We start from the raw sequence: 16,906 nt of genomic DNA on the forward strand, positions 1-16,906 counted from the left end.
ACTTTCTTCCCAGAACTTTCTTGATCTTGCTCCCATTAAGCACCATCCAACAAAGAACTACATCGATAGGTTTAGATCCCAAAGAGTGATAGCATTTCAAGTCTCCAAAATAAACCCAACTTTCCAAGTTTTCAAGGTATAACCACATTCCTGTTGAGTTTCCAAGATATGTATCACATTGTGAGTTATCAAGCCAGAACCCACATTTCAAGTCTCCATAATAAAACCAACTTACAAAGTCTCTAAGGGATAACTCATTTCCTGATTTTTTTCAAAATTTGTGAATCTCCAAGGTAGGCCCCATATTTAGAACCATCTTGGCAGAACCCTTTTCCTGAGTCTCCAAGGTAGTTATTTAAACCATCAAGGCAGAACTCATTTTTTTTCAAAATTTGTGAGTCTCCAAGGTAAAACTTGTATTCTGGCTCATCAAGGTCGAGCTCGTTCTGTGGGTTTTGGTCGATCACAAGGTCTCCAAGGTATAACTCTTTGGTTGGGTCATCAAGGACGACCTCGTTCTGTGGGTCTTGGTCGCTCATAAGGTCTTCAACCAAGCCAACAATTTTGCCCCAAGTTGTAGCAAAAGCAGTATTTTCATTTTGTATTTCAGATACAATTTCCTGTGAGAGAAAATAATAATGTATTAATTAAGTTATTTAATTATTAAATGAGTCTATGCTTCAATCATACTTTGAAAATAGGAAAATAAAATCTTACCTCAACAGATAAGAGGTTTGAATCCAGTTCATCAACTTGAAGGCTTAGTTCCATACGAGTAGTAGAACTCCAAGCAAAATCATCCCACTGAAGCTCGTTCTGTGGGTCTTGGTCTCTCACAAGGTCTTCAACCAAGCCAACAATTTTACCCCAAGTTGTGGCAAAATTGGTATTTTCAGATACAATTTCCTGTGAGAGAAAATAATAATGTATTAATTAAGTTATTTAATTATTAAATGAGTCGATGCTTAAATCAAACTGAAAATAGGAAAATAAAATCTTACCTCAATAGATAAGAGGTTTGAATCCATTTCATCAATTTGAAGGTTTAGTTCCATACAAATAGTAGATCTCCAAGGAACCTCAGTCATTCCACTCAAGCTCGGTACAGCACTCCATTGTCAGAATTTTTTTTTAAAATGGAGTCTGGGTTTAACCTTTTATAGAGAAAGACTGGTTGCTATGGTTTCCTTTTTCAAAATGGAGGATTGTTTGAAAAAAATTGCCTAACAGCCCAGACAAGCCTTGGAAATTTTTTCAAAACCATAACATTCTAGAATTTTCTCGTGATTTCTTTGGGAGTCAGAGATGAACTGGAAATGATGTAAGAGTAGGCGGGGCTTAGTAAAAGTGGGTGGGGCTTAGGAAAAACGGGCGTGGTTTATGAAAAATACCTTGGAAAGTGGGGGGGGGGGGCTTATGCAAAAAATAATCTGAGGCTCAGGAGGTGGTCAAACAAGAGCATTAAGAGAAGTTTATCATTTCATAATGGCACAAAAGGGGTATCTTAAAAAATATAAAGATTTAAATGTTTTATTTTTAAATATTTTAGATGGGGATTATTGTGCAAAGATAATTAAACTATTGAAGGAATTTGAGAATGAACAAATCTTTATAGGTTCAATGAGTGAGCTAAACAATATGCATTGGTTATTTGAAAAAGAGTGTCCCTTGGCTTGCATGTTTGAGATATTTCTTTAGAATCACCTTTAACAAATCACATTACTACTTTACTACTTGAACAAATCTTTATCTTATTGCATTGGTTATTTGAAAAGTGCCCCGAGGTTAAAAGGGGAGACAAATAAATATACCTTGGGATAAAAAGGGGGTTTACTTTTTAGGGGGAAAAAAATATGAATCGCTGAAAATCCCCCATTCACTTACATGGGGAAAAGTGAGCCAGAATCAGTATATTCACCCTACTGCAATAATATGCATTAAAAAAATTACAATTAACCATATTATTTCTTTGTTGTAGGAGGTGCGAGGTGTTCAAGTGTTAAAGAGTTCTCTGATGGCAAGTAATTCTACCTTGGATCCCTGCTTGCTGTTACTATAACATGGTATGATTTCATTATAGTTGAATTATGCACATTAAAATCATCTCAACAAAGTTTTTGAATAATAACTGCGTCATCTACAATTAATTACCCAAAAAAATATTTTTTACAGAAAACTTTAGTGGTTTCAAGGTCAGCAGCCGAAGGGGTTTTTGATGGGACTTCATGCGTTATAATGCAACACTGCTTCAGGAAAAACGTTAACAGGTAAATTTCAGATATAATAGCATCAGAACCCTATTTGGCCAACTGATGAACAATACTTCCCTTATCTCACAATGTCTATGGATGAAAAAGTGTGTACTTGTATGTGTGTATACAACACCATGCTTGTAAAAATTAAATCTTTGGTACCTTTGGAACACAGGTAGATGGACCCTATTATTTTGGTGATATTTCATACATATTATTTTTCAGGAACTGATGATGGGCGTGCCAAAATCCGGATGGCAGCAGAACAATTGGAAGATTCTTTAGTCATCTCAGGAATAAACACATACAGCAACACATTCAAGTACCATCTGAAGCCGAAAGCCTGTTATTCCACTTACATTCTGAAGTCGAAAAGATCAGCCAAAACGAAAAGTGAGCCAGAACTGGTTGAAGAGGTTGAAGAGGGAGAAGGCAGTGACAGTTATAAGGCCCCCAAAAGACGAAAGAAGAGTACCAGTTCCAGTTGCAAAGACATTGAAAGGAAGTGTGTTATATGTGACAAAGCAAGAGAGAGTTGTGGTGATAGGAATCGGGTGTTGTATCGCATCTCAGAGTCTGACAGAACAGCATTGTTTCTAGATGCTTTGGACTTTTATAAGGATGAAGTTAAGACAAGATGTGCTTTTCTGGATACAGCTGGTTATGTGTTTGCTGCAGATATCTTCTATCATGGGAATTGTTTTCGACAATACTTGCTAAAGTATAACAGACAAATTGATGCATTGTTTGAAAATATCCAGCGATCAAATGAGGCAGCTACAATTGACTTAAACTGCAAACTTGTGTTTGATAGTCTCGATTTCAAAACTAGCAGCTACAGTGTTAGCCACATTTGTGACCTCGTCAATGCTAACTTGGAGACAGATCAGCAAATAGATAACAGACGGACAAAGGTTCTTCTAATCAAGTGCTTCAGGGACACAATCTGCTTCACTTATCCTGATGACAGATGAAAATCACAGATTGTTTATTCTAGCTCTCTCCTGCAGGGTAACGTCATAGAGACTTTGAGATCTTCTGTGAAGTCAGGCCCACAGAAGTGTGCACTGGAGCTACTGCATGAATGCAAAAATTATGACTCTGGTCTGGAGGCAACATACTGCACAAGTGTCTGGCATGAAAGCATCCATAGATCTCTCCCTACTTCAAGGGTTTGGTGTAGAGGAACTGTCACCACAGATGATGAGTAATGCAGAAAAATTGCTTGTGTCTGGATTAAAGAAGACCGACTGTTCCACATTCGATGAGTATCGTTGGGAGCAGTACCACAACTCCAAGAAAGAGCTCGACTTCAACCAGCTTGTGTGCTGTTCTTCAACGCTACGAGAACACATAAAGCGAGCATATCTGCCGTGTAAGATGTGGTTACAAGCTCCAAATCCTGCAGTCAACAAACCAGATCCACGCCAGTATGGTTATAAAGCAACAGATGTTGGAATTACACCTGTGATACTGCCAGTACGGTGCAGGCCTGATGACCTGCCCTCTCCATGCAAATGTCCAACATCATGTATGAGTACCAAGACGTGCACTAGCAGAGGAATGAACATAAAATGTGTGGTGTTTTGTGGCTGTAGTAAAGGCAAAAAGTGTAGAAATCCACATAATTAAACTCGAAAATATGGACAATGTGCAAAATTACGACAGGTAATATAATAAAGGGTCAGAACTGTAGTGCGTACCATGCTGAAATCAGTTTTTGGCAAATGTCTTAAAAACCATTGACTTTTGGACATGGAAATGTATTACTGACCCCCCATAATGTGGCTATTCCGAACATTTTGAGTGGTCACACAACCTTTTAGGTCCAACGGTTCTGGAGATACAGTAATGGCGCGTGGTAGTACTTCACTTAATAAGGGGCATGGCCATTTCACCTATTTTGCCGTCAGTGGCAAATGTATTACCAACCAAACATTGTTCAATGACCTTCAATTATATGATTTTTGAAGAGTTTAGCTCTGGACATACAAGTGCATACAAAACCACCATGAGCTACTCTAGTATAACGTCATATAGGCTATATGGCATTTCGGACTCCTCAGGATTATGCATACTTTGATGAAATCAGCGTAAAAACAAACTTGAAGGGGGCGCCACGGGCACGGTGTTCGAGATAGAGCAAAATGGTTTCAAGACTCTAGGTGGGGAATGACCTCAAGATTATGCATAAAAAATATTGTCATCCTAGCTCTCAAAGTTTTGGCGGTCGTATGATTTTTATGTCAAAATTTGCAATTTTCTAAGTTCGTGACCTTGTGACCTTGACCTTGGGAGGAAAATGAAAAATCGAGCTCCGTGGGGCTATGCAGGTGCCATTGGGCAAACCAAATACCGAAACCCCTGCCAGATTCGACAAACCTCTCGGAGAAGATGGATTTTATGTCAAAATTCGCAATTTTCTAAGTTCGTGACCTTGTGACCTTGAACTTGGGACGAAAATGAAAAATCGAGCTCCGTGGGGCTATGCAGGTGCCATTGGGCTAACCAAATACCGAAACCCTGCCAGATTCGACAAACCTCCTAGGAGAAGATGCAAATTGAAATCGGCTACCCCCTAAAAACACAATTCGCAATTTTCTAAGTTCGTGACCTTGGGACGAAAATGAAAAATCGAGCTCCGTGGGACTATGCAAGTGCCATTGGGCTAACCAAATACCGAAACCCCAGCCAGATTCGACAAACCCCTCGGAGAAGATAATTTTTTCTGTCAAAATACGCAATTTTCTAAGTTCGTGACCTTGACCTTGGGACGAAAATGAAAAATCGAGCTCCGTGGGGCTATGCAGGTGGCATTGGACTAACCAAATACCGAAACCCCTGTCAGATTCGACAAACCCCCTAGGAGAAGATGCCAATTGAAATCGGCTACCCCCTAAAAACACATGTGTTTTTGGGCGTGGCTCCGCCCATAATGGACGCACCATGCCCATTCTCAGGAAAACACAACTAGATCATGATATAAACCTCCCACCAAAATTTTATCAGGATCGGATCAAAACCCACGGAGCAGTGCTCGGGACAGACAGACAGACAGACAGACAGACAGACAGACAGACAGACAGACAGACAGACAGACAGACAGACAGACAGACAGACAGACAGACAGACAGACAGACAGACAGACAGACAGACAGACAGACAGACAGACAGACAGGCCGGTAGGTGGATATGGGTAGTCGGCCATTGCCAGGCAACGGAGGGGTCCATAGCAACGGCTCTGTCTCACACATAACTACAACATCCCATGAACCTACCATACCAGTTTCATGTATATCTGACTCATAGTCTCTGAGATATAACGAACTTCGTTTATTTATTGTTTTCGACCAGGGTTCATTCAAAGTCTATCTTCTCCGACAGTTTTCATAAGATCCGGCTGGGAATTTTTGACTATGGCTGAATGTACTGCCCACAGTCGCTCGTGGCCCGATTTTTGATTTTCGAAAAAATTAATTTTTATCATTTTTCAAAAATTTCAAAGTCCCGTTGCTAGGCAACGGTGGTGTCCATAGCAACGGTTCTCATTTACACACAACTAGGTCATGGTATGAACCTACCAACCAAGTTTCATCGAAATCGCCATTGTATTAACTGAAATCACCATTTTAAATACTGATAATAACGGTATAGTAGAACAAATCTCAAAAAAAAAAAAAACATTTTCGACTAGATTGACTACCCGACAGACAGACAGACAGACAGACAGACAGACAGACACACAACAATAACGAATATAGTGGTCAAATTTTTTTCGTGAAAATATTTTTTCGTGAACCAACAGGATGGAAGGGGTAATTTTGGAGCGTGTCACACAGGAGAAGGATCTGGGGGTGGTAATAGATATTGGAGGTAATCAGGCAGCACAGTGCCGGGCAGCTATAGGTAAAGCAAATCGGGTTTTATGTTGTATTCGGAGGGGAATCAATTATAAATCAAAAGAGGTGGTGTTAACATTGTACAGGAATTTCGTGAGGACCACATCTAGAATACTGTGTGCAGTTTTGGTCACCACAGTTCCGGAAGGACATCGATGCAATCGAGAGGGTTCAGCGCAGGGCTACTCGATTGATTCCTAGACTCAGCTATAAGGAGCATTTGAAGGAGACAGGGCTTTATTTACTGGAAAGGAAGTGGTTACGAGGAGATATGATGGAGATGTTTAAGATAATGAAAGGTATAGATAAAATAAGTGCAGAATAATTATTCAACAGAGTAGACAGTGATAGAACCAGGGGCCATAGCCTGAGAGTAAAGAAGAGGAGAGTTAAGATGGTAGTAAGGCAGGGGACTTTTACTCAGAGAGTAGTTAATGCATGGAATGGTCTCCCTGGAAAGGTAGTGGCAGCAGAAAATGTAGATAAGTTTAAATTAGAATTAGATAGGTTCCTGGAAGTTATGGAGATCGAAGGGTATGGGGATGTTGATAAGACTTTTAGGTAGTTTGAGTATTGATGGGTGATTGCGTACGGAGTGCTGTTGGTGGGGGTCTTGTTAAGGGGGTTGTGTGGTTGATGTGTGTTTTTAACCAAGTCCATGCCCCCTCCCCTGAGGGGAAGAAAAGGAAAAAAAAAATACAAAAATTACAAACCCAAAAAAACAAAACAAACAAAAAAAATTATTTCATTAATTAAAAACATTCTTTTTACATTTTATTCCTTGAATCTTGTGTGGATGGGTTGGTGTGGTGTTCGCACAGGCATGATGGGCTGAATGGCCTCCACCTGTGTTGGATTTCTTTGTTATTCCTTGTTATAAAATTGGCACCAGGAAGAAAGTCTAAATTAAAATTGTCGCCTTGATTAGTTAAATTACTTCAAACAAACATGGCACACAGGCGATCTGATTGAACGCTCAGAATGCACCCCAGAAAAGAAGAGTGTCTGGAAACAACAATTTGCAGGGGTTCGACTAACCCGTGTCTCACCAGTCGTGTATATTAGCTCCACAATTTACACTAACTTGCAATGTCGTCCCCCCCCCCCCCCGAATTAGCAATCAACGCCCAAACGCCCCTGACTCAACTATACAGGTTATCCCTGTGATTATTAGGGGACCAAGCCACCCGAGCTTGTTACCCTATTGTTTTTGTACGGATTATTTCTTTGTCCCGCACCCCTCCGGAGAGGTCGGACACTGGGGACATCAACATGAGCCCCGTCCAACCGACCAACCGATCATCCGTCCATGTACTTTTGTGTACTCAACATTTTCAAAAACTGTTTAACATTCAGCTTTCATATTCACCATGACAATATCTTAACCTTATTAAATCATGGCTGTAATTAGCTGAATTATGTTGCCATGGCAACCATCTTGGTAACCAGTCTTGCGTATGCCATATTTGTATTTCAAAAACCGTTCAAGATTTAGCTTTCAGATTGCAGATATCTATTGGTTATGACAATATCTTAAACTTATTAAAGCTGAATTACGTTGCCATGGCAACCATCTCAGTTATTTCGCTTGGGTACGCGATATTTCAAAAAACGTTCAAGATTTAGCTTTCATATTACACAGATCTAATCCTCAAACAACCCCCCCCACCCCCACAAAAAATTGTATTATTATTATTATTATTATTATTATTATTATTATTATTCTCTGACTCCAAAATTCGCTTTTTTTTTTCTCAGCAACAACTTGTCTGATCGACGCAAAACTTTCAACATCGGAGCGACTCCCCATATAGAACGTTTTCATGATCATTATGATGTCATAGGTCATGTGGTATGGCAGCTATCTTGGATTAAATTAAAAACTTTGGACATCTCCAAAACCGCAAAAAGAAAAATTTGAAACTTGGCACATGTCATCAACTCCCAATGGGGGGAAAAAATTAATAATGATGACATCATCGGTGAGATGGTATGCCCGCAATAATTGGTTGAATCGAAATCCTTATCCAAAATATCTGAAAATTCTTGAGGATGATCTATGAAGAAGCTTAACGAGAGAATTAAATTCATGATGTAATCTGTCACGTGGTTTTTGGCAGCCATATTGGATTGAAAATAACTGAACATAAATTGACATTGTGACATCGATCAATATACCTCCGCCCACATTATTACATGATAATACTTATTTGTACCAATTTTGATTTCATAAGTAATAAAAAAGAAACAATTGTCAGGTCAGATTAGATCTGTGACTTGCTACAGGTACCATGTAAACCTGCACTAACCTGTTCCATGGTTGGGTTGTCGGTGACTAAACCATCTCCCCTACCAGGTTTCTTGGTGAGGATGGTGTATGATATGGACACCCAGCAGAATGAAGAACAAAACCTGTCAAAGGGTGGAGGAGCTCCTTGTGAGCCATGTGAGTTATAATCTGAGCTCCAGCGTTTGAACATCGGTATTGCAGCACTCTGTGAGGTTCGGAGACTGGATAGTGGTGAGGTCATGACAGGTCCCTGATGTACAACTACTATTGGTCTGGTCGCTGTATTGGTTACCATGCCCAAGGAGTTGCTGTAGCTGTGCCCAATAAGCTGACTCCAATGATAATTGAGGTAACACCGGTCAACAAGCGTATTATGAGACGAAGGATTCGTCACTCCTTGGGAGTCGTTTCCCTGGTCTCTGTATATGATCTGACTGAGGTGAGTGATCTCACCATGAAGGAGGCATTCTATTAGTTAATTAGTCGAGTAAGTTAATGAAGGAGATGCTCGAGTCGGTGGTTGATCAGTGCCCCAGGCGAGATACTCTTCTAGTCTTGGGGGATTTCAATGCATCAACTGCAACTGATAGGGATGGTTATGAGACATGTGTTGGTCCCCATGGGCCAGGAACTGTGAACCTGAATAGTACTAAGTTCCTTGACTTTGCAAGAAGTCATGGACTGAGGGTGGTTGGTTCATGGTTTCAGCGCCCACAGACTTGGTATTCTGGTGGTGTGGCAAAGGAGATTGACTAAGTGCTCGTTGATGGTTGCTGGAGGATGATCCAGAACTGCAGCGTCTACCAGAGTGCTCAGTTACTCAATACCGACCACAATTTTGTTGTAGGAACTCTTAAGTTGCAGCGTAAATCCAGGAGAATGGTCCCATCCCAGCTGAGGCTGGATGATGGCAAGCTCGAGGATGAGAAGGCAGCTGAGGAGTTTGTGAACAAGCTGAGTGGGGATTTGGGCGGTCTGGGTGCTTTAGGGAATCCTGAAGAGTTGTGGAGTACCTTCAAGACTACCATCCTTGATGTTGCCGGCAGTTGTCTTGGAACCCACAGTCAGGCGAAGAAAAACTTTTTCTCCCAAGGGACAATGAATATCATCCACCAGTCGTGAATGGGGAGTGTGGGGGTTTCTGCGGAGACTCCCCACAGGGGTGTGTGTGCCTATGTACCATGCTGATTGACGCAGTGTTTGATGGTGATCAATAAAGACTCCTCCTAAATTTCGACTGATCGTCATCTTATTACAGTGTATAAGGGAGATTAGTGTATAAGACTGGAGCGTCGACAGGTCTCCTTCAGGGCTCACTGCTGATGATCTCAAAGTTAAGTTTCCGGTCCTTATCTGTCCCGTTTTAACTGTTTATTTTCTCACCTGCATGTTACTGCGTGTTCCTAGTTTGGTTTGGTTTCAAAAATCATGCTATTTTGTGAGATTTTGTCGACCTTGTCTTACCGAGTGCTTGAGGCCTACCCTTGAGGCTTGAGGCCTACCTTTTGTTCCCCTCGGTTTACGATCGTGTTTATTTGTTTTTTCTCCCCATTACCTTCAATTTCTATCTTCCCCACTTTCCTAACATCCCCCATCCCTCCCAACTAAACACTCTATTTCTATCTTAAATAATAAATAAATAATAATAATAAAAAATGCTACCTTTCTCCTTGCACACTCACGAGTCTCGATTCTTCTTCTTTTTCTTCTTCAGCTCCTCTTCTTCTTCTTCTTCCTCAATTTTTCTGCAACACTTCCATGACCTAATCTGTTGAAAACTCTCAAACATTAATTATAATAATAAAAACGATCTCTTAAAATGCTTCATCTTCCTCTTTCACACATGTGGTTCTCCTTACTGTATCATAATGCACTACTCTTCTGCTATTTAAACAGACTGCTCTCAATTCGACCTTTCCTTCATACCTTGCTGAAACAAATCCAACTGTTGCAGCATTTCTTCTCTCCATTCTCTAAATTCGCCTTTATTACATCCATCAAGAAATGTATTTAATCACATCTCTGACCTAAAACTTAAAAAACCCCAGTTTGCTGTGAATCCATCCCTATCAGTTGCAGTCACTTTCCTTCAACCATTCTTTTTTTCCAACTTCAGTGCCAACTCACCCCTCTCACCCCTCACTCTCAAAGCAACCATCCCACTCTTCTCCCTCCAAGCCTCCCTCTCACCTCTCAAAAACTCCCCCCTCACCTTTCTTCCACCATTCACCCCCTCACTCATCCTTCTCAAAGTTGCCCCCCCCTCTCATCCACAAAGCTGCCTCCTTCCACTGCCCTCCCACCTCCATCTCTTCACTCCACCTCCTCAAATCCTCAACTGCCTTCTTCCCCTCTCTTGTCCCCCCTCTCTCCCAGCACCACAGAGCCTTTTCTCCTCCTCATCTGGCCGCCTCCCCTAACTATTCTGCAATCCCCCACACTCTTTCAACAACCCTCCTTACCTCCCCCCCCTTGTCCTTCCCTCCCCCTCCCCCCCACCCCCTGCACCAAAAGCCTTCTCCCCTCCCTCTTCATTAAAAGTGTGGACCTCAAATATCCAGGACCTTTGCTCAAACCTTTCAGATCTTTCCATACAGGTTGCCACTGACAAACCAGACATAATCTGCCGAACAGAAACTTTCCTCCCCCAAAACATGTCTGACTCCCAAGTATTTCTCCCTGGTTACTCTCTCCTCTGGTATGACAGACCTGAGCCTTGTCCTGGTGGAGGAGTTGCTCTCTTCATCAGACTCTCTTCCTCACTCTCCATGCACTGCCCTCACTCCCCCACACCCAGGAATACCTCTGGCTACTGCTTCCCTCCACTCCCACCTCATGTTTAGTTCCCCTTCACAGACTGGAGTTCCTCAAGATGGCTTTCTGGGCCCTGTTCTTTTTCTGGTTTTCATCAATGATCTCTCCGACTCTGGAAAATCCTCTATATCTTTGCTGATGACTCCACCCTCTGCCGTACCATCCATCGGTCATCCCTCAGACCAGCAAGCAGCAGCTTCTTCGCTCACTGCAGATCTGGATAAAATCACAAACTGGTCTAACACGTGGAACATGTCTTTCAATCCGGAAAAATCTTACACTCTCACTATGTCTCTCCGAAAGGACCGTTTAGAACCCCCCCGCCCCCCCCATCCACTTTATCAACAATCCTCTGGAAGAAGTCCTTTCTTTCAAGCTTCTGGGTCTCACTATCTGCCATGATTTTACATTTCAAACCTCGCCTCCAAAGCCAGTCGCCGACTGGGAATCCTCCGTCGTGCAAAGTCCTTCCTTGGCCCACCTGAGCTCCTGACCACTTACAAAGCTTTCGTCCACAGCCTGATGGAGTATTGCTCTCCCCTCTGGGTTGGTGTTCCTGCCTCCCACCTTTCTCGGCTTCACGCTGTGGAAACCAAGGCATTTCGGATCATTAGCATCTCCCGCAATGAGGCTGAGTCTTTGGGCCTCTCACTCAATCACCGCAGGTTGGTCGGTGGTCTTTCTGTCTTCTACTGTCTCCTCTCCAGCCTCGCCCCCCCCCCCGCTCTCTCTGCGATTTGTCCCCACCACATTTCCGCAGGGCGCTCAAGGTCCGCCAACAACCCCCTTCTGGTAAAACTACCAAAATTACGAATCGCTGCTCACCTTCACTCTTTCATTCCTTTTTTTCCCCCCCGCCTTTGGAATAAACTCCCTCACTCTATTTATTCCCATTCTTCCCTCCAGGCGTTAAAAATAGCTGTTCACCACCACCTCTTATCCCCCATCCAAATCCTCGATCTTTTCTACCCCCGATAATCCACCCCAAACCCACCTCCTTCAAATTCTCTGTTTTCCTTCCTGAAAGTCCCTGTAATGTCCATCTTCTATTCCCCATGTTCCCCGTCCCATCCCTCTCCCTTCCACAGATCTCCTAATGTCTCTGTTCCCCACTATTTTGTCCTTCCCACTCCACTCCCCTCTTGTCTCATGCCCCCCTTGCTGTGCGTTGTGTGTTAGCTCTCACAGGAGCCTTGACATTGTATACAAAAAAAAAGACTGCTTTAGGAGAACTAAACTGCTGGATTTTTATAAATAATCCTGAAAATCGTTATTTTATATTAAAAAAAAATTAACTACAGGAAGTACTTAATAATTAAGTACAGGAGGGCCTTGCTGTTCCTGGGTTTTCCCTTTGCGGATCCTAAAAAAAGCAAAAAGTGTCAATGCGCTCGAACAATCACGTTTTTTTATTGGTTCACGAAAAAATATTTTCACGAAAAATATAAGTTGGTTCACGAAAAAATATCTTCACGAAAAATATGTTGGTTCACGAAAAAAATATTTTCACGAAAAATATAAGTGACCACTATATTCGTTATTGTTGTGTGTCTATCTGTCTGTTGGGTAGTCGATCCAGTCGAAAAAAAAAAAATTATTTTTGAAATTTGTTCTACCCTTATTATCAGTTTTTCCATCTATGTTTGTCTGTCTGTCTGTCTGTCTGTCTGTCTGTTCGGTCCAGTGCTCCGTTTATACAATGGCGATTTCGATGAAACTTGATGGGTAGGTTCATATCATGACCAAGTTGTGTGCAAATGAGAACCGTTGCTATGGTCACCACCGTTGCCTAGCAATGGGACTGAAATTTTTGAAAATCAAAAATCGGGCCACGAGCGACTGAGGGCAGTACATTCAGCCATATTGTCAAAAATTTCCAGCCAGATCCGATGAAAACTGTCGGAGAAGATAGACTTTGAATGAACCCTGGTCGAAAACAATAAAAAAGACGAAGTTCGTTATCTCTCAGAGACTCCTCCTTCTTCTTCTTTCGGCTGCTCCCGTTAGGGGTCGCCACAGCGGATCATCTGTATGATGCGCATAGTGATTTGGCACATGTTTTACACCGGATGCCCTTCCTGACGCAACCCTAGTCGCCTCTTATGACACAGGGATATGGTACACCTATTTTAACCAGGATATACACCGGCCCAGTATACTGGTACTCATTTCACTGACCTCGGGAGGATGACAGGCTGAGTCAACCCCACCTGGTTTTAATTCAGTGGTCCAACGGGGCTTGAACTCAGGACCTTTTTTTTTTTCCCAAGCCGCTGCCCTAACCACTGCGCCAACACCAGGCTCCGTTATCTCTCAGAGACTATGAGTCAGATATGTATGAAACTGGTATGGTAGATTCATGGTATGTCCTAGTTATGTGTGAGAAAGAACTGTTGCTATGGACCCTCCTTTGCCTTGCAACGGCCAAAAAACCTCTAAATGTGGGGGTATTTTAATGAAAAAACAATTTGCAGCATTAACCCTTGAAGCTAGAATCTTGAATTTTCTTGTGCTTAATCCTCAGGTCATTCCCCATTGAACGGGCCCATCGTGTCAGGTTCTATTGGGTAGGCGACTACCCATGTCCGCCTACCAGCTTGTCTCTGTCTGTCAGTCCCGAGCATAGCTCCGTGGGTTTTAATCCGATCCTGATGAAATTTTGGTGGGAGGTTTATATCATGATCTAGTTGTGTTTTCCTGAGAATGGGTGTGGTGCGCCCATTATGGGCGGAGCCACGCCCAAAAACATGTGTTTTTATGGGGTAGCCGATTTCAATTTGCATCTTCTCCTAGGGGTTTTGTCGAATCTGACAGGGGTTTCGGTATTTGGTTAGCTCAATGGCACCTGCATAGCCCCACGGAGCTCGATTTTTCATTTTCGTCACAAGGTCACAAACTTAGAAAATTGCGATTTTGACATAAAAAAATTCTTCTCCGAGGGGTTTGTCGAATCTGGCAGGGGGTTCGGTATTTGGTTAGCCCAATGGCACCTGCATAGCCCCACGGAGCTCGATTTTTCATTTTAGTCCCAAGGTCAAGGTCACGAACTTAGAAAATTGAAGTTATACAAGATATATATACTTGTATCCCACAATGCTTTGCAGGTCGAGGTGGAGAATATGTATTCCATAATGCAAAACGGCTACCCCCCACCAGAATACCATGCTCAATTGTCCATTTCCCGAATCACATCTGGCACTACGTTTCTGGGAAAAGAAAACAATAGATTAAGACCCAATAGACGAGGAGAACATTCGTGTTAATATTATATATTTTTTATGCACTGGAGCCTGGAGGCATTGTGCTTTCGGGTTGTAAGTCCGTCCGTCCGTGCGAATTTCTCTCTTTTCTCTGCCACCGCTTATCCGATTGACACAAAATTTTCACCAGAGATGAAACTACTCGCGTAGAATGTTTTAATGATAATTATGTCATCGGTCACGTGGTGTAGCAACTAAGTTGGAAAAAAAGGAAAAACCTTTGAACCTCTGCATCTCCAAAACTGCTCCATGGAAAAAAATTGAAACTTGGCACACGTGAAGTACTCCCCATGAGACAAGTGATGTTTTGATGATGTCATAGGTGACTTAATTATGACGTCATAATTGCATACGTCGAACGTTTTATCCGATCAGTATGAAAAATTTTGAGGTCCACCGAGAGCTAAATTGTATGGGGAGGAAAATTGATGACGTCATCGATTACGTGGTTCGGCAGTCATATTTTTTTTAAAACGTAAAAACCTTCAAAAAACGTCTCTGAAACGACTGAACAGATCGAGGTGAAACTTTACAGGTATGATCACCTATCCATGAGAAACAAAAAGATGGTTTGGCAGCTAGGATTTTTTGATTAATAAACCTTTCAAACTCTTCTTCTCTGGAATGGCTTGACAAATCGAGGGGAGACTTCACCCACATGTTCTCCAAGTCTTGGGGATACCAGAGTGTTCACGAATAATTAAGAGGTCACATGGGCTGGCAGCATATTGGATTGAATAGCAATCTTTAAAAAAATTGCTCTCTGAACCACTTCATCAATTGAAGTGAAACTTCACAATTATGATCCAGTAGTCATGGGGAATATATACTTGGCATAGTGGTGTGCGCCTGTAATCCGGCTACTCGGAGGCTTGGGTTGGAGGTTGGAGGATTGCTCGAGGATGGGAGCTCTGTGCTGGGCTGTGCTATGAGAGAATGTAGGGCAGCCCAGAATCATGGCAAAACCAAATCCTTATCCCTGTGTCGTAAGAGGCAACCAGGGTTGCGTCAGGAAGGGCATCTGGTGTTAAACCTATGCCAAATCAGTATGTAGATCATAACAGATGATCTGCTGTGGTGACCCCCTAAAGGGAGCAGCCAAAAGAAGAAGAAGAAGTAATGGGGAATATATGTTTTAAATTTCAACCTGATCGGGGGCATGGTCTGGCAGCCATAATTATTTAATATTTTGAATCTGGGTTCAGGGATTTAAATCAAACTTGGTATTAGTACTGTATGTATAATGATGTAATGATGTGGGTGGAGGTATATCTGTCAACATCACAGAATGTCATTCTAGTCTTATCATGTAATTGTTTAAATGAGGTAAGGAGTTATCATAAAGGATTCCCTAGTAATGAGACAGGAGGATGTGCTTGAAGAGGTCAAAGTGCTAATGTTCTCCTCTAAAAGAAAAACCACTACCAACCCCATCATCCCACACCCTCTCTTTGAGCAAAGTGAGGAAGTTAACGGCTTCCAGTAGCTATGTCCAACAGCAAATGGTAGGCGGGAATTTGTTCAATGCAATAATGGTCGAAGGCCTTGGGGTAGAGATTGCCAAAAGCCTCAACTTCATCCATAAGGAGAATGAGCAGAATGTGCGACATGCTGTGAGGGATAGAGAAGAGAGAGGTGGTTGTTTCACATCAGTGGCTGTGATGCGGTTCAATCTGCTGATCAAGTGTCTCTTCCATCCCTTCCAGCCACTGAGTCCTCTCTCACTGGTGACAATCACCTGCAGCCGTCACGTGAGGCTTGCCGCAAGACCTATGGTCCACAGGGGTTTTATACACCCCCCCCCCCACTATCCTTTACCCCTGCGAGGTTGTACAAGTTTTGTGTCCAGAGGAGATAGGTTGCATCACACATCAATTTCTTGCAGATTATTATAGTTTTGTTTTGCAATAATTTATTTATTTCACACGAAATAAACTGCTTTCATCACATTGATGCAATTTTGTCACAATTATTCTGGTTCATTTGGGCTCTCTGGAGAGTCAAATCATTGCAACTTTATTCAATAAACAGCACAAGAAGAGCCCCACCAGTTCACGGGCCTGTGACAACCGCTCAATGCAGCGACCTGCACAGAAAAGTTTAAATTTGATCAACTTTGGAGTTTCGGCTCCGGCGTGCGGCTGTGGTTGCATCCTGTCTGGCAGCTGTCGTCTACGCAACAGTATTCTCCCAGAACGCACAAAAAGCATTGGCGGATGCAATTTTTTCCACAAACTTTGGACAGAAGTTCCTTTAAAGTCCATTTCTTTTATTATTTACAATTATTTTTACATTTCAAAAAAAGGGTATTCTTAAAATTGCATCATTTAAAACAACATACAACAATGGAAATTGGTCTTCCTATGTCAGATGTTGCACTACCAACAGGAG

At 42.2% G+C, this 16,906-nt stretch overlaps 1 long non-coding RNA gene across 2 annotated transcripts in view; it reads left to right on the forward strand.

Annotated features, from left to right (window-relative positions):
• The window catches only part of LOC147021498 (uncharacterized), a 39,952-nt gene extending 23,488 nt beyond the window's left edge, over positions 1-16,464 (forward strand). For both annotated transcript variants that reach the window (XR_015060810.1, XR_015060811.1), the window contains exons 2-4: positions 1,979-2,063; positions 2,173-2,267; positions 2,478-16,464. This is a non-coding gene — a long non-coding RNA (uncharacterized LOC147021498). The remainder of the gene's footprint in view (positions 1-1,978; positions 2,064-2,172; positions 2,268-2,477) is intronic.
• The last annotated feature ends 442 nt before the right edge of the window (positions 16,465-16,906 follow it).

This window comes from Eptatretus burgeri, chromosome 8 (genome assembly GCF_056783735.1).
Source record: "Eptatretus burgeri isolate ZD-2024b chromosome 8, Ebu_testis_v1, whole genome shotgun sequence".
Lineage (NCBI taxonomy): Eukaryota > Metazoa > Chordata > Myxini > Myxiniformes > Myxinidae > Eptatretus > Eptatretus burgeri.